The 27,500-nt window shown below is 34.4% G+C and overlaps 1 long non-coding RNA gene across 2 annotated transcripts in view; it reads right to left on the bottom strand.

Annotated features, from left to right (window-relative positions):
• Nucleotides 1-27,500, bottom strand: part of LOC106872428 (uncharacterized) — an 86,926-nt gene that overhangs the window by 29,619 nt on the left and 29,807 nt on the right. Inside the window, exon 4 of one of the 2 annotated variants that reach the window (XR_016240917.1) lies at nucleotides 580-814. The exons of the other annotated variant lie outside the window; for it this stretch is intronic. This is a non-coding gene — a long non-coding RNA (uncharacterized LOC106872428). Of the gene's footprint in view, nucleotides 1-579; nucleotides 815-27,500 lie in introns of those variants that run through there. 2 annotated transcript variants of the gene reach the window in all.

Genomic DNA, 27,500 nt, shown 5'->3' with positions numbered 1-27,500 from the left:
TATCTGCAGAGACAATCTCAGTGTTAGAAGTTCTCCCTATGTAGAGGATTGCAATGTTTATGTGCTTCCTCATTTCAAACAGTACTGGTATACCTTCAATAGTGGGAACCTGATAGCCAGGATTATCTACATCAATCTCATATCCTTTTCTGATCATTATCTTAAGCTGTGTAACAGTTAAATGTAACAAGTAGGTGTGGGGTCACCAAATGTAATGGTATATATTGTAAATGGTAGACTGTGGAAAGTTGAGATGTTAAAGAAATGACTTGCTGAGAGGTGGCATGTTAAAGATTTTATTTAACTGTTATGAAGTTTCACAACTGCGATGAATTCAAGTTAGTTTTGATTAGAGAATTTCATGTCACTGCTTATAGAAGACTATTACTTTGTTGTGTGGGAGAAGAAAGGTAAATCATTTTAACTGCATGAAACATCAGAAGGGAAAGAACAGAAAAAGAGAAGTTAACACTCTGAAAGTTGCAGAGAAAATACAGTATTTATCAACAAATATCTCAATACATAACTGTGCTAAAGTCAAACCAAATTATTTACAATGGAAGAGAATGAGCTTATCTAGATACAACTTTGTATCACCTAGACTGGTGGCGAATTTGGCAGATTGAACAAGCAAATTCTAAGTGCAAATTCTGAGAACAGAAAGAAACTAACGTAAAGATAGAGATTGGTTATGAATCCAGTCTCCATTTGTTACAGTTGTTCTTCAGCTGATGGCAATAACAAAGATCCTTGAAAATTCAGGTTCAAAATCAGTTTCAACATTATTCAACATTATTCAACTCACTCCAAGCATCTGCAAAGTTAAAAAGTGAACATTTAATGTTGTAGGCTAATAGATTTTGAAGACTTTTGTTCCTTCCCCTTCTATCTTCTCTATCTTCTTAGTTCTACAATATGACTATTACTTCAAAAAATTCTTATACAGCCTCTTACAGATAACAATTATTTCCTGCTCTATTGGTTGAATAACAGAACATTTGTTAGGAAGCAAAATATAAAGATCATTTAATCTGCTGCCTCTACTACCTTGCCAGCATCAGTGTGAGCAAAGGCATTGTCAAGAAGCAACATCTTTAGATGTGGAGAGGAAATTTCCAGACATTTGTTTCAGAACCATTAACAATGAGGTTAAGGAGCCAGAAACAAACAAATACATTCACACACATTATATATAGTGACTTGGTACTGTTGTAATGCCACCAGCCACATAATTCTCACTGTCCTGCTTAATTAATTGTAATGATGTCATCAATTCGATTAATGGTTTCATTATTATGAGTGGTTCAAAATGATCGTGCATTCAGCTTGTCACTGTTCTTTTTCTTCTTTTCCTTGATATCTTATTGGTCGTTGTTCAATCACAAATTAACATTTGGAGTAAAATATTTGAATCGTATCTTGAAGCCTCTTTATTCACCCAACCAACGATAAATAGAGATCATGTCTGTCTAGTAGAGAACCATACAATCACCATCCATTTTCTCACTCTATTTTTTTATATATTTCGCATTCAAACACATTCAAACACATACAAAAACTCTAATGAAAAAAAAAACAACCTTTCTACGTTGATTCAAGTATTTCTCTCCAAATTCTTTCCAACACACTTTTCTCTTAACGAAAAATTTTACCTGCCACACAAATTTTTACTTTTCTCTTTGAAATTCTATTCGCCTGGACATTTTATCTCTGATGTTCCTTACCTGACACATTTAACTGTGTTCAGTCTTATTTACGTCTATGGCCAGTTTTTAGATTATATCACAATGACCGTTACATTCAACTAAAATTACGAAACATTCACACACTAACGAAAATGTTTAAGATAAGGTCCCAGTTAGGCGGCGTTTTGGTTCTCTAATAGAGAGACTAAAATCTTCTATCTATTGACAGAAGAAAGAGGCCTCAGGATTTTAGTCGAATATTTTGCGCCGAAAGTTAATCTGTGTTTAGAATGGTGAACCACGACCAATGAAAATTCAAAGAAAAAACAGCATTGGCAAGCTGAATGTACGGTCATGTTTTAGCTACTCTTTTTTCTACTATAGGCACAAGACCAGAAATTTTGAAGAAGAGGGCAAGTCGATTGATCCAGTGCTAAGCTGATACTTATTTCATTGACTCCGAGAGAATGAAAGGCAAAGTCGACCTCGGTGGCTCACCGCTCATAATAACAGCAGTCGAACTGATGACTTTATTACAATTACTTTTGGTACAAGGCAGCAGTTTCGGGGGAGGGAGAAGTCGATTACATCGATCCCAGTGCTCAACTGGTACTTATTTTATCGACCCCGAGAGGATGAAAGGCAAAGTCGCCCTCGCTGGTAACGATTCTGCCAGCTCATCATCCGGCGCGATAACAATTCCACCAGTTCACCGCCTCCTTTCTACTAAAGGCACACGGACTGGATTTTGTGGAGAAGGGGACAGTCGATCACATCAACCCTAGTACTCAACTGATACTTATTTTATCGAACCCGAAAGGATGAAAGACAAAGTCGCCCTCGGCGGTAACGATTCTGCCTGCTCACTGCTCGGTGCGGTAACTATTCAAGCAGTTCGCCGCCTTAAAGTAAATAATAATAATAATAATAATAATAATAATAATAATAATAATAATAATAATGGTTTCAAATTTTTCCACAAGGGCAGCCATTTTGGGGAGGGGATAAAAATATTACATCGATTCCAGTGTTTCACTGGTACTCAGTTTATCGACTCCGAAAGGATGAAAGGCAAAGTCGACCTCGGCGGAATTTGAACTCAGAACGTGAACACAGGCGAAATACCACTAAGCATTTGGCCCGCCGTTTACCACCAGGACGAAGGTCATATTTTGGGCTACGGCAAATTAACCCCATTCTTAAAGATAAATCATCCATTATCTTCATAATTGGTCATATCTCCGATCGTCATCAAATGTCTTATTCTTGCCACACTAACAACTTCCTTTCAATACTGCTGATCTTGAGTCGATATTATAACCAACTATTAATTATTAGATTAGTGTAAACAATCAAGTGCAATGTGAGAAATTGACTCGACCAAAATAAAATATATTGAGTACTCGTTTTATCGACCGTCAACACTAAACGGATGTCTGTATATAATATATAAGTGTATAATATATAAGTATGTATATACGCACATATATATGCATACACATAAATATATAATCTATATATAAATATATATATATATTATTCTTTTATTTGTTTCAGTCATTTGACTGTGGCCATGCTGGAGCACCGCCTTTTAGTCGAAGAAATAGACCGCAGGACTTATTCTTTGTAATCCTGGTATTTATCCTATCGGTCTCTTTTGCCAAACCGCTATGTTGCGGGGACGCAAGCACACCAACATCATTTGTCAAGTGATGTAAGAGGAACAAACGCAGACACAAAGACACATACACATAAATATATACACATAGATATAATATATATATATATATATATATATATATATATATATATATATATATATATACATGGACACACATACATACTTACATACATGTATATATATTTACATATATGTATATGTACATACATATACATATATATATATGTGTGTGTGTGTGTGTGTGTGTGTGTGTGTGTGTGTGTGTGTGTGTGTGTGTGTGTGTGTGTATGTATGTATGTATGTATGTATGTATGTATGTATGTATGTATGTATTTAAACGTCTAGTTTTTATTTAATCAACCGTGAAAAGATGAAAGGCACATTTGTCCTCAGTAGGATTTAAATCCAAACATAAATGGACTTGATGAAATACCACAAATCATTTACTCCACTATTTCACCATTTCTGCCATTCCATCAAATGTGTATTTCATTTCCTCTGGAGTAATCTAATTAAAGTTATTATAGTTATGTATATCAGACATTTAATTGCATTAGTAAAGGACTAACTTATAAAATTACACTTCAGATAAAATTTCAGCTACATTTCAGAGATTAGCAATGACACACACACACACATACACACACACATCACAGACACATCACACACACACACACACACACATATATATATATATATATATAGTACACACACAGACACACACATTTATACATGAATAAAAATATGTATGTGTATATGTATGTGTATATATATATATATATATATATATATATATATATATATATATATATATATATATATAAATATATATACATATGTATGTCTGTACGTATGTATACATATATATGTGTGAGCATTGTATGTCTGTCTGTATGTATGTATGTATGTATGTATGTATGGGGTTGGTCAAAATGTCCGTTCAGTTTTTCTAAGCGAAAATAAGACACAAAGCGATCTATTCAATCGATGATGTAATTACCGTTTAGTTCCAGTATTTACTACCATCCTGTAAAGCAATCCCTAATTCCTTGCTCAAAGAATTCCCTGTTATTTCCGGCGATAAACTCTTCCAGGTGAATCTTTGTATCCTCTTCAGAGTTGAAGTTATGTCCACTCAATGCATTTTGAAAAGACCGAAACAAGTAGAAATCTGAAAGCGCAAGGTTGGACGAATGCAGAAGGTGTTACAAAACTTCCCAGTTAAATCCCACTGACTTCTGTCGTGTCTGCAAAGTAGTGTGCTGTTTAGCTTTGTCCTCATGAAAACAAATTGCTCTTACTGTTGGCAAATACTAAACACTTCAGGTGGATCACTACATTTAATTTGGTCAACTTGTCACAGTACACGTCCGAATTGAAGGTCCTGTCCGTGGAAAGAAGCTCGTAAAAGACAATGCATATCTTACAGCAGGTTTTTGTACCACCTTCTTGCTCTTTTTTTTTAAATATAAAAGCATGAGGTGTCGATAACTTTTATTTTGGTTCTACATTTACAGTGATCCGAAGCACGCAAAATTCAGTCTGTCTCATCTGTCATGCGGTGATGGGCGGACAAACACAGACACAAAGACACACATAGATATAGACATATACATACATACGTGTATATATTTATATATATATGTGTGTATATATATATATATATATATGTGTGTGTGTGTGTGTGTGTGTGTGTGTGTGTGTGTGTGTGTGTGTGTGTGTGTATGTGTATATATATATATATATACACGATGGTCTTCTTTCAGCCTCCGTCTACCAAATCCATTCACAAGGCTTTGGTCGGCCTTTGTTTTGGGGGTTTTGTAAATGCACCTGAATCTCAAAACGTGTAGTCGTTTTTAAATTTTGTAATAGATTTATTCACATACCAAACCGGTTTCGACAATTTTTTTGCTTATCAACAGTACAAATATATAAGTAAAGGATTTAGGAGAGCTGAAAGTGACTAGGTAAAAATTGGACAAACATGTTTACAGAAGCAAATGTTCCAATGTTCACAGAAATTTCAGTGAGTTTCCCCGTGAGAGATAGTAATATCAATGAACATGTTTGGTGAAGATCATAACAAATGCACATTACTGAAAGTTCAGTCATATTGAGTCTTTATATATAAAGAAAAAGTAGAGAGGAAAGAGAAGGTGGAGAGAAAGGTCTTTTTATAATTTCTGTCGTGGGGCGTGTAGTTCTTTTTTCAATCTCAGTCTCAATGCACTGGTTTCTTCCCAGATGTTGAAGTTCCGCCGGTTCTCGAAATTTGTTTAACCCTCTGAACTCGGAAAGTGGATATATCCGCTCGAAATTTTATTACTGTTAAGTGCAGAAAGGGATTTTACCATTAACGGCTTTGAAAGAAACCTTTCCTTTTGCTGCAAAAAGCGGAAACATGCCCGCCAGTAACACTTTTTAAAAAAGACAATTTTTCAGATTTTCTTAATCTTTTAACATATTTCATCAAATATCTCTTTACAGAGCAAGAATTAAATACTTTCAGGGTTGGATATGAAAACCATACCTGCAGGAGATACTGAAATAATTTTTTCGTTTGTTTTTGTTTCGTATCATTTTGATTTTTGTTGACTATTTTTTGGTGGGTAATTAACATCATTGCCGGAATGACCGAAAAAATTATATTGATGTTTGTATAGTTTTGTATAATGTCATTTTAATTGATACTGTTGTTTATATACCCATTAGTCTAGTCATGACTATCTAGCATATTGTATATCGGAAACAACGTAATCCGATGAATTCATTATTTTATTTAGGACGGTACAATGTAATTGAGTGTAGATTGGTTGTTATTTCTACCAGTCATTCTAATCCCACAGGGCAAAGCGTTTTCTATTATAGACTTCGGTTGAGCAATATTACGAAAGTGAAATTTGGTAGACAGAAATTGAGCAAAAGCCTGACGTCGCTTTATAAATACATATATACGCGTGCACGCGTGTGTGTATGTGTGTGTTGTTTGTGTTGTGTGTAAGTGTGTGTATGTGTGTGTGTTGTGTGTGTTGCGCGCACGCGTGTTCGGTGTTTCTTATTGATAAAGTCTAAAGAGCTAGAAACATCGATATTTGGGAATCCAACAGAGGGAAGCACTGGACAGATATGGTGTTTTTACACCTTTATTATCATAAGAGAGAATTTCTTTCTCCACGGTATCTGCAGTAAATTTGCCTTTAGCCGTAGAAATATGTCACAAACATATTTTTAACTAACCTAAAGTTCGCTTTTGCCTAAACACTGCTTGGCGCTGATATGACTATAATTTTCACGACCTTGCGGCCTACTGGAGCAAATCAGTCAATGCTGTTGACTATATTTTAGTTAAAGCCACATCTTTAATTTTATATATACAGAGAAATAGATATATATATATATATATATATATATATATATATATATATAGATATAGATATAGATATAGATATAGATATATATCTACACAGATATATATCTATATAGATGTATATAAATATATATATGCATGCATGTATGTTTATATATATATATATATATATGTATATATATATATATATATATATATATATATATATATATATATATATATATATACATAGATATAGAGAGAGACATGTACTCACGCGTGCGTGCAATTGTGTGTGTTTATGTCGTATCGCTATGTGTATCGTAACTTACTGGTACAATACAAAGCGATCGCTAAAATAAGTACCAGACTTAACTAAGTGATTGGATTGATACCAAAGTCTCAGTCTAGCGAGCTACCAATAAAAGAATATAAGTGTATGAATATATATGCCAAAGCAAAATATTAAAATGTAAACACAACACACACATAATATATATAGACAGATTGATATATATATATATATATATATATATATATATATATATATATATATATATATATATATATATATATATAGAGAGAGAGAGAGAGAGAGAGAGAGAGAGAGAGAGACGTACATACATACATACATACATACGTAACGCCAAAACAACTGGATTAATATACCGCAAAGAAGATCTGAATGTGAAATGCTGAGCGTGCCAAAAAACGACTATGCATGGGTATGTTTTCCGAAGACTTGAAGTGCAGCCTCCCTTGGACTGGTGACTGCTACATCACATCACACTTCGAAGGCTCCGGATTTGCAATCCATAAATAGGAGATTACTACAAAACAACTAGTAAACGAAACAGGCAATGAAGCTCTCGGTGTCCCGAAATGCAACCCAAAACGTAGATTATGTCATAGTTTTGAGGAAGACATCACACACGTGATTAGCAACTGCCTAAAAATTTCATCAAGTTATTACCTCCCTATGCGACACGACGTTATCGCAAAAACAATATACGATGCCATTCAAAAACAAAGTGTCCTCTCTCTCCCTGTCTGTCTCTCCTCCTCTCTATATTTCTCTCCCTCTTTCTCTCTCTCTTTCTTTCTTCCTTCTTTTTCCAATTTTTTTCACTTCTCTGACATAGAACATTTAGTCTCAAACGTAACATATGCTTTAACCTTCTCCATTTCATCCTAAAACTAATATGTATCTTCTTTGAACGTCTGTGATTCTGAGTTCCACGTTTTAGTGATCCTCAAGCAATAGCAGCATTGAATTAACTTTAAAATCTATACTATAATTAAATATAAAACTCACCACCAAGGGGTCTGGCTCCTCATTCAAAGGGAAAACTGGGAGTACAAGTCACATATTAACCTCGATAATAAGGATAAACTTCTATTCAACTAGCCTATAGGATGAAGATTTAAACTTCTCTTTTCATATGAAATTCAATCCAGTCTCTACATATGTTAACAACACAAACTTTTTCGAATTGCTTAGAGTATATAAATAGTATATATGCATTGGTGCATATGTGTATATATATGTATACAGAGATGTGTGAGCGTGTGAGTAAATGCAAATGTAATGTGCATGTGATGGGGTGATTAATGAGAGATGGAAGATGGAAGATACGAGTGTCTTACTAATCACTACAGTTGTTTCGACCCAGCTAGCATCATTCCCTCGTGGACGGAATACTATACAACTGGTTTAGATGTATCCCTCGATGAAGATGTGTCTCCTTAGATGATTTCAAGAGGTATATCGTTAAGATAAATTAGATCGGTCGAAACAGTTGTAGTGATTAATAAAGTTTCTCGTATCTTCAGCTTCCGTCTCTCGTTATTCAAATACCCAACGAACACTGAGCCAGAGAACGTGCTTTCGCGGCAAAATACCAGGTGTACCCCATACAATTTATTAATTAATAATATATATATAATGATTACCGTCACTTAAACATGGCTGTTCCGTAGCAACCAAGGTTACTACCATTTTCAAGCCCAGGAGGACACCTCTTCCAGCTGGTTATTCGATGCAGTCTGCAACCGATATATACTGCAAGCAGGGGAGTGAACCTTTACCGTCTTCCAGCCACGAGACCACCAGACCCTACGGTGTCAACCTCTTTGTGGTCGTCCTCGGTGGAAGAGAGGTATATGAACAACAAGCAGGTGCATTAGTTTGACGCTCGGGAAAATAAGAAAGTCTTTTACGTTTCGAGCCTACGCCCCTCAACAGAAAGGAATATGAGGAAATAAAGAGAGAGAATAGTGACTGCAGTGATATACATACATACATACATATATATATATATATATATATATATATATATATATATATATATATATATATATATATACATACATATATATGTATATATATACATCTTATAGTAAAAATGGATACATAAGGGTGGAAAATCACAGGAACAATACCATATGTCCAACGTATGTATATATATATATACATGTATATATATATATATATATATATATATATATATATATATATATATATATATATATAATACAATCACTGTATCGACCAGACTATCAGATGCTGTTATACGTCACTGGTTACATTGCGCTTCCTCGCATTGTTGTAACTTTCGAATGATTTCTTTCCCTATATCATTGGCTCGGTGGGAAACCAGGCAGCGTAGTACTGCTGAGGAGACTAGAACAATGAAAAATGAAGTAGGGCTTTCGTCAAGAATTTGTGCCGACGGTCTGGGAACCGAAACTATGATCTTGAGATTGTAAGTGCAGTGCAACACTCTAATCACTAGGGACCACGCGTCTTTACACAAACACGCATACACACACGCGCGCACACACACACATGCACAGAAAGTTCAGATGCGTGTAATATATATATATATATATATATATATATATATATATATATATATATGTATATTCCATTTTCAGTGTATATATATATATATATATATGTATATATATATATATATATATATATATATATATATATATATATATATATATATATATATATATATATATATATATATATATATATAAAGAGAAAGGGAGACAGAGTGATAGATGCGTGTAAATATATATACATATATATATATCCCATTTTCTGTATTTATATAGACATGTATGTGTGTGTATGTATGTATATATATATGCATTTATATTCACACACACACAAATGCTCACACACATATACGGGGATATATATATGTATGTATGTATATAAACACACATAGGTCCATACATACATAAATACACGTGCACACACTCACATACATACATACATACATAATACATACATACATACACACACACACATACGTACATACATACATACATACATACATACTTACATACATACATACATACATATTGGAGTAAGAGAGAGAGAGAGAAAAGACAGAAATTGCTTTGCACTACTGGTGTCATGTCTTATCGCGTTATTCATTGTACACAATAATTAAAACATAATACAATAAACAACATTGAATAGGAGGAAAGGACATAAGAGAAATGTAGTAAGTTAAAGTAATGTGTTAATATTATTTGTCTGTGTACATATGTATACATATATGTAGGTGTCTGTGTGTGTGTGCGTGTGCACGAAAGCATAAGTCTATTGTCTATAAATCTTTTGTTTGTGTTTTCAACTATATGGCATTGTGTTTTTTTAATAATACCCTTTAGTCTGATGAATAATCACATCATTAGCAATGTTTGTCGTTGCAATGTTTACATTATGTTATCTTACAAGACACACAGACATAACTTTCATTTATATCCAAAATGAAATAAAAGAAATCAAGCTAAATCCAAAGTAGTGGACAGATAGTTAAAATTTGTTGTTTAGCTACAGAGCCGTTCTCATTGAGCAAACACCTATGATCAAACGGATTCCGGCCATGACCAATCCATCTTTTGTCAGCTGGTGTCCACTCATATAATGACATAGAATGTGAATAACCCGGGGCAACCCTTGTGTTTGTCACCCCTCTCCACTCCTCTACCCTTGATACAATTTTATGCAATACAGCAAACCCAAAAGCGGTGCCACCAGAAAAGCGTCGTGTCCCTAGCTATGCCACTGTATTCATAACTATGTTAACCGATGCGTCACTCTTTTGATTTAAGGGAATATGGCCATATTCGTAGTGAGCTGTGTGACCGCATACAGACTACACCCCACCCAACAGAGCTATATTTAGACTTTATGAAGCCCGAAACTATATGAAGGTCCTTGTGAAGCAATATTATATCATAAGACATCAAAATAAAAACTTAAGATATATGCTTTCTAACTATTAAGCGAACTTTGCATACTGTAAGGCCCTGAAATGTAGCTTATTAAAATCCTTTTTAGTGACTTTGTCTCTATTTGTCGTTTCTTTCAACACTGTTACTTGATTCTTGGATGCCTTCAGGTATAAAATGTTATAAGTATTTCTCCAAGTTAAGTCTCCCATCTAAGAGTAACTACCTCCTGCTAACCTTAAGGGCCCAGGGTAAATGTCTTGAGTACTGCCCTTTCACCGCATACTGGCTCGATACCTCATTCTCATGCTCTCAACTGTCTCCGAGGTTCTCAAAAGGGTTATATGTCCTGTCCTTCTTCCTCTGACTAATCAATAAAAAAAATTATCATCACCACGAATATCATCATCCTCGATCTTCATCATCATAGCTATTATTATTATTATCATCACTCTCGCGATGATTACTCCGACAACCACTGATGAGTCAGTGAGAAATCGTTCCGTGGTCAATCACTAACGCTGCAAGAAATAGCAGCCAAATGCCCTTGCATCAATATCGTCCTCGTTATACAGACTTACAGCACGGTCGCAGCTGGAACGCTTTTCCCTATATTTGCTCAGTCAAGTGCAACTCAGGGCTAAACAACATCAACCTTATCACCACCACCACTATCACCACTACCACCACCACCACCACCACCTCCATTTCTCCTCCTCTTCCCCATCATCATCATCAGCAGCAGCAGCATCTCAAACATCTATGAAAATGTACTGAATCAAATGCACAAACATGCAAAATATACAGGATTAGAAGCTTGTTTTTTTCTTTCTTTTTACTTTATGCTCAGTCCAAAACCAGTAGATTGCTGCATTCATTTTACCGCCATTAAAAATCTGTCGCCAAGCTATAATAATAATAATAATAATAATAATAATAATAATAATAATAATAATAATAATAATAAATCAAAGACGAGAACAAACTTTAATAAACTCCTTGAAAAAAATCAGGCAAAGTAATATACAACATAACAAATAGAAATACAAAAGTAACAAAAATTCTTCCTTTCCTAGTGCTCAACCAAAAAGGATAGAAAAATGAAAACTGTAAAAGAGAAAGTGGACATAGTGGAGCCGAGACTAAAATTTATTAAAAGCTAAATAATTCCAGAAAAATCCCAAATAAAGTCACTGAAAAGTAATCGAAGGAACGTTGTCGAACAATTTTCACTGCCATTACTGTATTTAATGGATGCAAGGAATGAGAAAGAAAGAATAATTTGAGAGAATAAAAGAAAGGAATATTAAAGTAAAACACAAGACAGAAACTCACAACTATGTAAATGAATACATGTGCGTTGCATGTGTATGTGTGAATGCATGTGTGCGTGTGGATGTATACATACATACATACATACATACATACATACATACATACATACATACATACATACACACACACACACACACATACACACATATATATATACACGCATTTTTACACACACACATATGTATATACACGTTTATATGTGGGTGTGTATATATATATATATATATTTATATTCATATTTATATTTATATTCATATTTATATTTATATACATACATATATATACATATATGTATGCATGTTTGCATGTATGTACGTACGCTCAGGCGTGGCTGTTGGGTAAGAAGATCGCTTCCGATAGATATGGTTTCGGGTTCAGCTCCTCAGCGCGGCAACCTAGGGGTTCTCTAAAACTGGTTCTCAACCGGGTTCTACATGGCATTTGGGGGCCCGTATAAGATTTTGTTGTTAAAATTCATCTGCAATAAATTGGTTATACTTCAACAATACACAAATTATTTTAACATTTTTTTTATACAACTGCTAATATTGCCTTATAAAAATATAAGAAAATGTTTTTTAAACAACGAATGGTTCTGGAGGTCTACCTAAGTAAAACAGTATGGGGGTCCATAGGTAAAAAGAAAATGGTTGAGAACTGCTGCACTAAATCTTTGGGTTAACCAAAGTTTTGGGAATGACTGTTTGACAGAAAGTGAAAGAAGCTCGTCGTATTTACATTTATAAATTTGTATACGTGTATGTGTCTGTGCGTGCATGTACGTTAAGGTCTCCGTGCCTTGACATCACCTGATAGTTTAAGCGAATATCAAAGTCATACAAGGAAAAAATTGATCGTGTAAGAGAAGCCTTTTCTCATTCTCCCAGAAAGTTCATCCGTATTGCTGCCAGACATTTAGAACTACCACGTTCAACAGTATACAACGTCCTACACAAGAACCTGCGATTGTACGCTTATAAAACGCAGCTCCTACAGGCAATCGAGCCAAATGATAAACCAAGACGAAAAGTGTTTGCAGTTCACAAGCTGCAACTAATTTCTGAAGATGAAGCATTTCTCAGGGGAGTTTGTTTTAGTGTTGAGGCAACATTTCATGTTTCAGGGAAACTGAACAAACACAATGTGAGAATCTGCGGATCAGAACATCCCCGGGTGACTAGAGAAGTTCAGCGAGATTGTTCCAAAGTGAATGTCTGGTGTGGGATTATGTGCAATCGAATTGTTGGTCCATTTTTCTTCAACGAGAGAACAATTACTGCAAATGTCTACCTTGAACTTTTGACTGAATATATCGCACCACAACTCCAGGATTTTTAACCGACCTTCATTTTCCAGCAAGATGGCGCCCCACTACATTAGGGGCTGCATGTTCGTGAGTTCCTCAATCAAACATTTCCAGATCGTTGGATTGGAAGGGATGGACCAATTCCGTGGCCACCACGTTCACTAGATATCAAACCTCTGGATTTCTTTCTATGGGGCAATGTTAAATATATCGTATATCGAACAAAGATACCGGACATTACTGAACTAAAGCAACATTGATGAGGCTATGCTACAGCGAACATGGCAAGAAATTGAGTACCGTCTTGATGTGCTTCGTGCGACTAATGGTGCCCATATAGAAGTGTATTAAAAGAGGTAAAAAAAATCTTTGAAAACCACTGAGTACAATAGAACAAGTCTGATTAAGATCTCTTATCAATTGACTTTGTAATAAATTTTTAAAATTGTATAAAGACTTTATGGGCACCCTATATATATATATATATATGTGTGTGTGTATGTATATATATTTATATATATATATATATATATATATATATATATATATATATATATATATATATATATATATATATATATATATATATATGTTTATACACACACATATATATGGTTGGATGTATGCATGTATGTATGTATGTATGCATGTTTGTATATGCATGTATGTATACATGTTTGTGTATGTATGTATGTGTGTGTGTGTGTATGTATGCATGTATGCATGTATATATATGTATGTATGTATGTTAGACTTTGAACCGTGACAAAGGCAACAAACCCAGGCGATGGCAGAACTTTGATAGAAAAGCTTATGACAAACATTTGCATTAAACTTTTGCAATTAGCAATTCAGAAAACTATAGTTGTTCCTTCAAATGGCTTTGCCACTGAAAACAAATCATGTGTGCGTGAGTCTAAAGAATTTAATATTAACTGTTAGACCCTCGTCCGTCGAAGCCAACGAGAGTCTAACACACAAGCACACACAAACAAACATGTGTGCGTAATAATTTTTTATTCGAACATACATTATTTCTAAAGTGATGAGCACAATATTGTCACTTGCATACTTTATTTATTGATTTTAACACAGAAGAATTTTTTCCCAATATCATTTTCTTCATGCAGTATATATTTATTTACCTCTTATTTCATATACACTCAACAGATTAAACTGTCGGAAAAGAAAAATTCCTAACATCGGGCAACAACAAGTAACCTTAGATGCCAAGAACCCTCATAAGTATGCTAGCCCTCCCTAATAACACTGTTTTCTGGAGCTGTACTAAATTAGGTCTTCAAATCTTTAGGGATAGTTCTTAATGCGCCTATAAGTACAGGGATATATTTTATCCGCACTTTCCAAAGTCTCAGTAACTCAATGGCTAGGTCCTGATATTTTGATGATAACAATAATGATAACAATAATAAAAATAGAAATAGTAATAATAATAATAATTATCATTATTGTTGTTGTTGTTGTTGTTTTTATTATTATTATTATTATTATCATTATCATCATCACCATCATCATCATCATCATCATCATCATCATCATCATCATCATCATCATCATCATTATTATTATTATTATTATTATTATTATTATTATTATTATTATTATCATCATTATTACTGAGGGAGAGAACAGTGCATGCCATCAAAGTGACACTGGGGTAAAATATACGAAGCCCAGTACACCCATCATGACTATCCATCTGATAAGGGTACACCAGGCACATACATCACAACCATATGTACACGACATGGTGATCTCATATCAAGATAGAGAGCGCATGACCTTGCAGCTGGGGTCCACTTAGAATTTTCTTCATGTCGAGTAGCCCATCTCACTCAAAAGGTTCTTGAATAAAGGTTGTTTGAGCATGTTGAACGAAACACCCATGTTTCCAAAAGTGAATAATTCAAACGTCAAAGAACTTCTCTCAACACTTGGCTATGATTCTCCCCCACCACTTCTGCTCGTGCTCAGAAATGCACATATCATCAGCTGATATGTTCAACTGGTTAAGGTCAAGTAACTGACAAGCAGAACTATAGTATTGAGCAGAATATTTGCTGTAGCCCATCTTTCATATCAAGACAAAACAATGTACATTATAACACTTCCAATAAGTTAAGATCAGAAGCCATGAGAGCCACTGCCTGATACTGCATCCGGACATTGGTACTGCATCAGGGCATTTATTATTATTATTATTATTATTAGTATTATTATTATTATTATTATTATTATTATTATTATTATTATCATCATTATTATTATTATTATTATTATTATTATTAAGGTGGTGAACTTTGTAACCTCGCGGCATCGGGTTTACTTCCAATACACGGATGGTGTATTGTACTATACGCCCGAACCGATGACCAACGCTGTGGACTATGCAGAAGCTTGTCGTGTGCATGTGTGTGTGTGTGTGTGTGTGTGTGTAGAAACTAGGAATTGTGTATTGTAAATTGTGACACAGGAAGATGATGAAGGAACATTCGGAAAACACACGAAGAACATAGAAATGATCATCCCTCATCAGTTATCGGACAAAAATCATCGCAGTTTCGACAACTTATTGACGATATTGTTCAATTTGATGGCTTCAACAGCAAAATGCTGCCAGGGTATAAATGAGCTAACATAAAGGACAGAATGAGACAAATGCAAAAAAAAGTCGTAGTTTGTAGCCCGAACATTAAAGTGGAAGGGTTATGAGTAGAACGGTATATGTAACCGAAAAAGCAAGGCTGTAACGAAAAAATGTACATATAAGAAACGACACAAGTACTTGCATGTGCAACAGGCTTTTCACCTACACGATAGAATTAAGACAATACATGTGCGAATGTAACACAAATAGGAGAGGTTGTGATCCTTTCGGAGTTGGAAAAATATATGTAGGCAAACAAGATAAAACGTAAGCAATCCATGAACTGAAAGTAAATTTAAAATCTTAGACAGGAGCTGAAAAAAAAGCAATTAACCAAGTGAACTGGCAATCCAAAAAGGATGGGTATAATTATAAGCAGGGTGGTAACGTGGTACCTTTTGTTGAAGGGAAAGAAAGACTGAGAGTGGGAGTGAGAGAGAAAGAAGCGATGTACTGAGAGAAGAAAGTGTAGAGATTGGACGAAACATAAAAAGGGGTAGAAAGAAAGTTAAAGAAAAATAGACACGATGAAATATGGGATTTGGGGGGGAAAGGGGGGGGGGGAGGGGGGGGATATAGGCAGTAAATAGCTAACACGGTAGACAAAGGAGGAAATAGAAAGGAAAGCAAAAAGAGAAAGAAGGCAGAAAGGTAGATAGAGATACATATAGAAATAGGTTAATGGATAGCGAGAAAGATAGGAATTAAAGAAGGAACGGTACGCTGAACAAGAAAAGAAGAAGATAGAGAGATAGTTAAGTGCGAAAGGTAGACGAGAAAAAAAATGTGGAAGTAAGGTAATGAAGAAGTAAAGTTAGAAAGATAATTGATAAATCGGAAGAAGTTGTCGCACAAAATAGAAATTACCGATAGGGTGTACAGAAAAATTGGTGCATGTCGTTATATTAATAATAAAAGTAAACTGTGGCTAAGGGTGACGATGGAAAACAGTAAAAAACACACAAAGACATGGACAATCTCAGTCCTCATTAGTTATCGAGCAAAACTCATCACAGTTTTGGCACCTTACTTGTGTGTGTGTGTCTGTCTGTTTGTGCCTATATGTATATATATATATATATATGTACACATACATATGTATGTGTATGTGCTTGTCCTTTATATATATATATATATATTAGATGTATAACCAATTGCAGATGAATTTTAACAACAAAACCTTATATAGACACCCAAGGGTCATAAGAGCCCCGGTTGAGGACCACTGCTCTAATTACTGCCCTATCTGAGAAGTGTTCCATTTAGCCTGGAATTGCAACTATTCTTTGTTTCTCTTCGTTTCGGCCAGTTTCACTTTGTCTCGTTTCCTTAAGTTACAGCGTAATACTGAAACGCTTTCTTCCCACCTCTTAGGATGTGAACTTCAGGACACTTCCTCATTCACAACTCAATAGTATTGTTATATAACCTTCGTTACTCATATCTCGAATAGATTTAGGAACATGATCGGGATGTACCATTATCTCATCCCCTTACCGGTTGGAATATAGTTTGAACTAATAAAACCAGTAATTTAATATTTCATGAACTAACAATCTTTGCTTCCCATCATTATTCTTCCTCATTTCAATTTTCTGTTTTCTTTCAATTTTTCGATTAAAATAATTAAATAAATAACTCTATCCCTTCTGAATCACGGGTTTTACTAGCCAGCTAACTTACTAATTAGCCCATTGTTCGCTCACGATTTTAACACGTTAACCATATCATTTAATCAATTCACTCGTTCCAACGAAATGTGCTAGTTTGGGTGTTTATTCTTTTTTTGGTTCCTCTCTTTCCTTTCCTTTTCACTGACCACCTTATTTCTCAAACATTGGCATATGGGGTCGAATGTCACTGCTTCCCCATTGATTAGTCTGTCTCTATGCTGTGTCAAGCTATTTTATCTAGCTTCACCGAAGAGGTTAACCTATAGATTGCTCGCTTATAATATCTTTCATCACCGACACACTGTCTCATGACGGATCTGAGAATTTTATTACCGCGTAACTGTTTAGCATTTTTATTAATTCAGTTGTCATTGATATTACCGAGACCTTATTGATACTCGTCACTGCGTGCATTGGATTTTTATTACCATCTAATATATATAATATTGTTATTGGCTTTTGTACAATAACTTCCATCAATATCATTATTATTATTTTATTATTATTATGGTTATTATTATTGTCATTGTTGTTATTGTAATTTTTCTGTTTTAATTTTCTGTTTTCATTGTCCCGTTCGTCTCTGCATAAGCAGCACTAATCAACTTTTCTCGCACACTATGAATAGTAGTACAGACCATGGTACTAGTCTGATGAGGTGCCATTCCGGCATATTCAACCATTTCTAGATTTATATACATATCGTATATTTTGCTAGGCATAATCATTTTTATGTTTTATAGTTCGAAATGATTGGAAAGGGTATGATACTGAAACAATTGTAACTGATTAGTGAGCATTTTTTTAAAAATCTGGTGCTTATCCAAGAGATCTTTTTTGACGTAAACGAACCAACACTGGTTTTCAAGCAGGGGGGAAGGACAAATACAAACGTATATATATATATATATATATATATCAGTTAGCTGGTTAGTAAAACCCGTGATTCAAAAGGGAAAGAGTTATTTATTGAATTAATTTAATCGAAAAATTAAAAGAAAACAGAGAATTGAAATGAGGAAGAATAATGATGGGAAGTAAAGATTGTTAGTTCCCGAAATGTTAAATTATTGATTATATTAGTTCAAACTATATTCCAACCGTTAAGGGGGTGAGAATACACAATATATTTTAACAATTTGTTTAATAACATTTCTTATACTATTTAATTATAGAAATATAATACTTTTTTCTTTTTAGCATGGTGGGGTCCAATAGAGTAAAATAGGAATCAAATGAGTCTACAGGCAGAGAACTACAGAATTAGAACATTTTCTGACTGTCGAAGAGAGTCTGTATTCATTAGGCATATTATACGAAAATGTATAACATTCGGTTCAGGAAAATAAAATAAGTAGGCTAAATTCAGGGGATACGGGTGAGTGATAAGAAAACATAGAGGAATAAACGGAATCTGGGATTTAAATTACGTCTATAGAAAATCGGAAAGGTTGAATTGGTGCTCTTGGCACTTCCGGCGAACCAAAAAACCAAAAGCGAAACCACAATCATGTAACCGATTTCTGGTTACGTCACGTAAGGCACTCGAGAAAAAGAACAATCATGTGAATCATTAGTGGTTAAATCACCAATAGATCTCGGATGAAAACTTACATTTAAATGTTAAGATTAAAAAGAAAGATTAGAAGGTATAGGTTAAAAAGAAAGATTAGAAAGTAGAGATTAAAAATTTATAATTGAATTGATTGAGAACTGGAAACTAAATAATAATACGACGTAGAAAGAAAAAAGGAGTGATAAATAGACGAAAAATTAAGGAAAAATAATTATAAGAGATAAAATAATGGAAAATTTTAGGATGAAAATTGAGGATGAAGAAAAATCAGAAATTAAAAGCTAAAAAATCTTTGAAGGCCAAAATATTGGCTTCAGACTTTGGCGCAAGCCAGAAATATCGGGAGAGAGGATCAGTCGATTACATCAACCTCAGTGCTCAATAGGCATCTATCTTATTGAACCTGAAAGGTTGAAAGGCGAAGTCGACCGCAGCGGAATTTGAACTCAAAATGTAAAGACAGACGAAATGCCGCTAAACATTTTGCCCTTCGTCATCTCGCCACGTTTTTGAGCGCCAAAATATTAAAACGTCAAAAAGAAAAATTGAATAAATAAAAAATAGAATTGCACTCTCTAACAATATTGGAGAATAAAACTTCGAGTAGTATCAAGAACACTTCTTAAAATCGAAACATTTCTTTTATAAACTCTGAAATCTAAATTATAATTGTATTTTATACTATTATAAATCTCTCTCTCTCTCTCTCTCTATATATATATATATATATATATATATATATATATAATATTTTTCTAATATATTTTTATATATTTATATTACATATCCTTATACTCTATACTCTATTTCTTATATTTCATATGGTTATATTGCTTTATTCTTATATTGCATTGTATTTTGCAATTGTATTTCGTTTTACTTTATATAATTATAAACCATACTGTTTCCGTGCGCATTTATTGCCCTTGCATTTATAGTTACTGTATTACCAGGTACTTATAATAACTGTAATCTTGCCAACCCACAGATTTTTCTTTTGACATTTTTATTACGATCCCTTCACAAATCGGTGATTTTAGATTTTTATAAGAAATCTTAATATAAACAGCTAGGCGCAATATAATACCATAAAGGAACAATTTTATCGTCACTAATTGTGACTGAGGGTACTCCCATATTGCACCTGTATTGCAAGAAATAAGAGTTAAAAACTTTTAATACACTAAGAAGCGCACAATATATATACTCTGACAGGGGAGATAACTGCCCTATGAGCATTTTAGAATCACTAAACTAGACTAGTTTCGCCTATCAGTTGTCGGTTCATCAGTAGTGGCTACACAAAAGCTCGATTGTTTGGCTGTGAGTATATATATTTTTACTATAAAAATTTATGGCTGATTTAGAGAAATGCTAATGCTTATATCAAAAATTAATATAAATAGCTAGGCGCAATGTAATATCATGAAAGAAAACTGTGACTGAGGGTGCTGAAACACCTATATTGCAAGAAATAAGAATTAAAACTCTTTAATACTGTAAGCAGCGTGAAATATACATGCACTGACAGTCACTACTGACAAGCCAGCTATTGATAGGCAAATATGGTCTACTATAGTGATCCTAGAGACGCTCATGGGGTGGTTGTCTCCCTTGCCAAAATGTGTCGGCAATGATGGTCATCTCGCTCCGGTATATATTGTTTTTAACAAAACTCTATGAAAAGATATTATCTAAGAGCAATTTCACAGTATTAAGCCTTTAATCTAACAGTGTGTAACTGTACGTTTTATGCATGTATGATACACTGTTTATGGGGACTAGTCTTTTGCATACGCCAGTAAATAGTATACCGAAATATTTGTGTGATGGGATAATTTTATATAGTGCGTAGAGGAGATGAATCGTTTGAGAGAAAAACACGTTATTATAAATCTTTTAATTGCTTTTCACTTTCACACGAATATATCTGTAAATATCTAAATTCACAAACAAAGAAATACCCACCAATATATGTGTGTACGTGAGAATATGTATGCATGTGTGTATAACCACATGTGGATCGTTGGTGATTTTTTTCCCCCGTCTTCCTTTTCTCTTGGACTTTCCTCCGTCTCATGTTTCTGGTGAAGAGCTTTGTTCGAAACGTAAAACTACTTTTCTTTCCTTCCCTGAGCGTCTGCTAATACTTTGCATTTACCACGTCCTCGCGTTGTTGTTGTTTTTTTGTTGTAGATGTCCTAATTTTCTTTTTTTTGGGGGGGGGAGATTAATTAAATATATATATATATATATATATATATATATATATATACACATATAACTTTGTGTGCATTCTCATTGGATATTGTGTCCGTATATGCAATATATATCAGTATAATACGTATAGATAGGTAGATACATTTCTTTTATTAGCCACACAGGGCTCAACGAAGATGGGACAAATACAATGTAGAGCTTTTCTTTTTGGGAGGGGGAAGAAAAAAAAAGGGGGGGTCGATCAAAAGGGATCGTAGGAAGGAAAAGGGGATAGTTCGATCAAAAGGGATCAAAAAAAAAAAAAAAGGGCGATCAATAGGGATCGTGTATCACACAGTAATGTTCTCGTGTAAAAGGAGAGGAGGACAGTTTAGGTTTGGCCGTGGAAAGAAAAGCCTACGGAAAAGACCACGGTAACCTTGGTCAATATTCTCATTGAAGAAACTATAACAGTAAGTGACTCTCTTTTGCCTTTTTGTTTTCTTTTTTTTTTCTTGAATTTTTTTTTTTTTTTTTTAGTTCATAGGGTTATGCTCAAGATGGCTCCGTCGTTCACACGTGCCATCCTTGCTACATTCACCCATCTTTTTTTGAAGCATTCACTAGACAAGACTTCCCTTTCTACTCTCACCTTCTTCTTTAGGTGATACTTGAAGAAGTTGATGAGAGATTGCCCAGAGAGGAAAGTCTTTGTCTCTAGACCTTTCAGACGCAGATAGATAGATAGATAGATAGATATCTTTTTATTATAGCCACACAGGGCTAAATACAGAAAATGGACAAATTACAAAGTAGAGCTTTTCTTGGTGGGGGGGGGGACAATTTGGATCAAAAGGGATCGCGGGAAGAAAAGAAAAAAAAAAAACCTGGGGGGGGCGATCAATAGGGATCGCGTATCACAGTCGATGTAAAAAACGGGGAACAGATTAGGTTTATCCGTGGAGAGAAAAGCCTACGGAAAAGACCACGGTCACCTCAGGCTTTTTTTTTTAAGGTACATGGAAGTAAGTACCTTCTCTCTTTTTGTCTCTTTTTGTTACAAGTCTATGCTTAAAATGGTGTCGTCTTTCATTCTTACCATTCTTGCTACATTTACCCATTTTTTGTTGAAACTTTCATTCGACAACACCTTCCTCTCTATCCTCATCCTCCTTTTCAAGTGGTACTTGAAAAAGTTGACGAGGGACTGACCAGAGAGGAAAGTGTTTGTTTGTAGACCTTTCAAACGCGTCCACCACACGCATTCTTTTGCCATAGCTATCAGTGTTACAAAAACCGTTTTTCCTTCCCGTTTAAAGGAAGGTGGCGGAACAATATTCACGATAGACTCGGCTGATAAGTGGGCTCGTCCCACACGCGACAACAGCCGTTCGACGAAGGTCCACAGCTCTGAAATATCTGGACACTGCACGAGTGCGTGCAGAACGGTTTCGTCGCTCTGACCGCATCTCGGGCAGGTCGGTCCGGTGGTTTTCGAACCGTGTCTGTAGATCTTCTCTCGAACTGGTAGTGCGTCTCGATAGCATTGCCAAGCCAGGGATCTCTGGAAATTATCCATAGGCCCCGGCCCGAACGTCGTCTTGAAAAGGCGGGTTAGGAATTTCTCGTCAACACCCAGGTTTGCCCCGAGAGTGTCGTCAGACTTCCCCTCCACTAGTCCTCTATAGAACGCATTGGTCGTTTGGAAGTTGCACAAGTTTGATCCCGGACGGCACAGCTGTTGTAGAGCTTGGCGACACTCGCGTAGATAGATAGATAGATAGATAGATAGATAGATAGATAGATAGATAGATAGATAGATAGATAGATAGATGGACAGACAGACAGACAGATAGACAAACAGACAGACAGACGGACGGATGGACGGACGGACAGACAGACAGACAGACAGACAGACAGATAGATAGATAGATAGATAGATAGATAGATAGATAGATAGATAGATAGATAGACAGAGAAAAAGAGAAAGAAAGAAAAATAGATAGATAGATAGATAGATAGATAGATAGATAGATAGATAGATAAACAGGTAGATAGACAGATAGATACAGAGAAAAAGAAAACGAGAAAGAAAGAGACAAGAGATAGATAGATAGATAGATAGATAGATAGATAGATAGATAGATAGATAGATAGAGCATACACACATCTAATATTCAATGAGAATGCATTATTCATAGAATTCAAAGAATTGAATGAAAATATTAAGGAGCAAGACAAAAATGAATTCAGAACCATTGAGCAAAAATCTATGATAAAGAACAATTGTACTATAAGCTAGTTTATATATACATATATATGTATATGCGTACATATATATAAAATTTAAATAATAAGGGTGATAGATTGGATATTAATTTAATTAACACCAATTTAAAACCAGTGGTCTATCATAAAGAAAATTCTGACAATTCAGAAAAATTATATTACATAAATATGAGAAGGGATGACCACCAAGTGGACATCCATTATGCTAGAAGATCGACCATCTACGGTCAAACCACAAAAAAAAAATGGTTTGACCGTATATGATCTATTTCTAGTATAATGGATGTCCATTCGGTGGTCATCCCTTCTCATATGTGTGTATATATATATATATATATATATATATATATACTCATACACACACAGTGAGAGGGGGGTGGAATGCATGCGGACACACAAATACATGAAAGCACACGCGAGCAAAACAACACGAAAAAGTAACATTTGAATACCAAAAGTAGAGTAAAGCTAGAAAGACTTCACAAGCTGTGGCCTATTATAAGATAACTGTATGTCTGATGATTGGTTACGTGAAACTCTGAGTACCTGTTTGTGAAGTCTTTATGGTGTCCCTAAAATGTTATGTGTGTGTGTGTATGTATGCATATATATCATATATGTATATGTGTATATATATATATATATATATATATATATATATATATATATATATATATATATATATATATATATATATTATACACACACATATGTGTGTCTGCAAGTTTGAGCTCATTACACACACATGTGCGTATGTGTGTGTGTGTGTGTGTGTGTGTATGTGTATGTGTGTGTGTGTGTGTGTGTGTGTGTGTGTGTGTAGGAGAATTTGTTTGGAAGTTTGAAAACGCTCCTGAATCTCAAAATTTATTGTCGTTTTTAAATTTTGCTATAGATTTATTCATATACCAAACCGTTTCGACAATCAATGGTAAAAAATGAATAAATAAATAGATTGATAAAAGAGAGATTTAGGAGAGTTTAAATTTACAAGGGTAAATTCAGAAAAATATATTTCAATGATCAAATGTTCAATGTTCATAAAAATTTCAAATATATTCACAGATAGACGGTAATATATATTTAAATGTTCAGTGGAGATCATAACAAATATACATGGGGAAAGTTCAGCCATATTGAATTTTTATATAGTAAAAAGGAGAAAAGGGAAAAGATGGGGAGACAATTTCTCTTGTCGTGCATGGTGTCCTTCGTCAATTTCAGTCGTATTACATGAAGTCTTATCCTCGCTGGTCGCTGGTTTAGAGTTCGAAATGTTTTAAGTTGAAATTGTTTAATGTATACGTGTTTTCACGGAAAAGGATCAAATTTTGAGTGGCTGTAAATTTGATAACGTCATTTGTTTTTCTCGTGGATGTTTTAGTCAAATATTTTTGTTTTGGCAAAGTTCAGCTTTCTGGTTGGTTGCTTCCTAGTAACGTCGGCTCGTTGTTTATTTGTCTAAATCTCATTGATTTAGTCTGGAGTAACGGTAGCAGCTTGTGTCTGAGAAAGTGTAAGATGTTATTATTGTACAGTAGTTTGGAGTTGGGGTTTCAAATCCCCGAGGAAGCCTATTACTTAAACTTTTGATTTATATCTGTTGTCTCTGGTCAAATCGTGAATAAATTGGATTTTCTCATTCTGCTGTGTTATTATAGGATATTTAGTTGTGGTATATCTCTTTTAATATAAAGTCATCCCAGACTAAATGAGAATTTTTCTGGTGAAAACCGGACCCTCATAAAAAAAAAATAAACATTGAGTCGACCGAAGGGAATCTGTGAGCCGGAACGCGAAATGACCATCACCCAAAAACAGGTTACCAAGTCCTTCGACAATAAAAAAAGCGACGTAAGCAAACAATCAACCTGTGAGAGCACAGAGTACTGGGCCCCTACTGGTCAACAACGAGCGAAAATGTTCCACAAACAAATGACGTCACCAGAATGTCAACCAACTAAATCGCTGAACTTTGCCAAAACAAAAATGACTCACTTAATTTACAACTAATCAGAACTTGATCTTTTATCGAGAAAATTGATTTCAATCCTAAGCTACCATTTTATCTATCTCTCAGTAATGAAGGGGCGACTTGACCTATTTGAACTCAAAATGCAAAGAGTCAGAGTGAATGCTGAAAAGCCTTGTTTTCGATTACGTAACGATTCGCTACTAGTTCGCTACCATATTGTTTGCTATGTATGTGTATGCTTCTAACCGTTAGTGTATTTTTTTTTTAGAATTTTGATATATACCTGTATGAGTATACATGTATATATAACTGTGTCACGATATGACTGCTTTGCTGTTTTGCATATAGCATATTCTGCATATTCTGGTGTTGCAAGATATTGGTTGCCATGCGTGGTTACTACAGAAAAAGGGTGACTCTGATTTTATTAGTAGTTACGTACAAAATATTATAGGAAAAGTAAAGAGAATAATATAGAAAAGAAATATGTGTTTACTCGGGTTTTGTGCTTTAGCTATTGGGATATATATATATATATATATATATATATATATATATATATATGGGAGAATTTACGAAAAAAACAACAGATGAAGACAGGTGGTGTAAACAACAAATGGATGTATTAGTTTAACGTTCGGGAATACTGAAAGTCTTTGACGTTTCGAGCCTACGCTCTTCAACTGAAAGGGACACAGAAAGAAATAAAGAGAGAAACAAGGAGAAAATAAATATAAATGTAGTGGTCAACGATCTATCATGGCGAATGCCGATATATATATATATATATATATATATATCAACGCTTTCTGCGAATGTATTTATTATTTATAACAGGAATGAGGTCACTCTAACTGTTATTAATTAGGCGTGAAATATTGTTTGAAAAGGAAACTGAAATTTAAAATGTAGATGAAATGTTTGTTGTATTAGGATTTCATGCTACTTCTATTAGGATGTCGTTAAGTAGGTGCGTATGCATGTGACATCATGAAGAGATTAATTCAATCTGCCTATTCGATGCTTTAGTTTGATGTCTCAAAATTAATAATTATTCCAAAGTGCAAAGAATTAACGTTAGGTTGTTTGAATTGTTATCTATATATAAAATTGAATTATTAAGTTAAATGCACAGTCGGAATCTTTTGTTAATCTGGTTAATGATTACATCTAAGTAATTTACTATTTTAAGGTTCCTACTTAATAAATTAAATTTCTTGAACAGTATGGTTACGTTTTTTCTGAACTCATCTGCTTGCTGTGCTACTCGATAACATCAAGTAATAGTCTCGTTCTGGTTGAATAAATCCTACAGGCACTGGCAAGCATGAACGAGGCTTGTTTATAGATATTCCCCGGAAGAATATTAATCTGACGATAAACAGTTGACTGCATGCATATTTTTCTAATACACACGCACACATACATAATATATATGTGTATATGCATATATATATATATGCATATATATATATATATGCATGTATATATGTATATATATATATAT

The sequence above is a fragment of the Octopus bimaculoides genome, chromosome 3 (genome assembly GCF_046866305.1).
Source record: "Octopus bimaculoides isolate indiv1 chromosome 3, ASM4686630v1, whole genome shotgun sequence".
In the NCBI taxonomy this organism is placed as follows: Eukaryota; Metazoa; Mollusca; class Cephalopoda; order Octopoda; family Octopodidae; genus Octopus; species Octopus bimaculoides.
This window is presented reverse-complemented; position numbering and strand designations above follow the sequence as displayed.